The following is a 395-nucleotide window of genomic DNA, read 5'->3' on the forward strand; positions in this document are numbered from 1 at the left end:
TTTAGGGTTATCTTAACTAATAAAAGTTGTCCATTTCCCTGCGGTATTTCATTAATCTTGGTATTCTTTTCGAGTCCCATGCTGACGTTGGGTTTGTCTTCAGCTGTCTCAGTGGCCAATTATCCCACCCCTTTTACAGATGTCTCTGTTCAAATGAGAGAACAATTAGCAGATGCTTTGAGGACAGACTTTTAATTCTAGATAATTTCAGCCTTGCAGGTTGATTGTCTATAGTCTCTATTCTCCTTTCCAGCCTCTTTAATGGGGGAGTAAACTAAATTTGATTTTTAAAGGAATTCCTTTATTTTTATTATTTATTTATTTATTTATTTATTTATTTATTTATTTATTGGCTGTGTTGGGTCTTCCTTTCTGTGCAAGGGCTTTCTCTAGTT

Source organism: Balaenoptera acutorostrata, chromosome 11 (assembly GCF_949987535.1).
Source record: "Balaenoptera acutorostrata chromosome 11, mBalAcu1.1, whole genome shotgun sequence".
NCBI lineage: Eukaryota > Metazoa > Chordata > Mammalia > Artiodactyla > Balaenopteridae > Balaenoptera > Balaenoptera acutorostrata.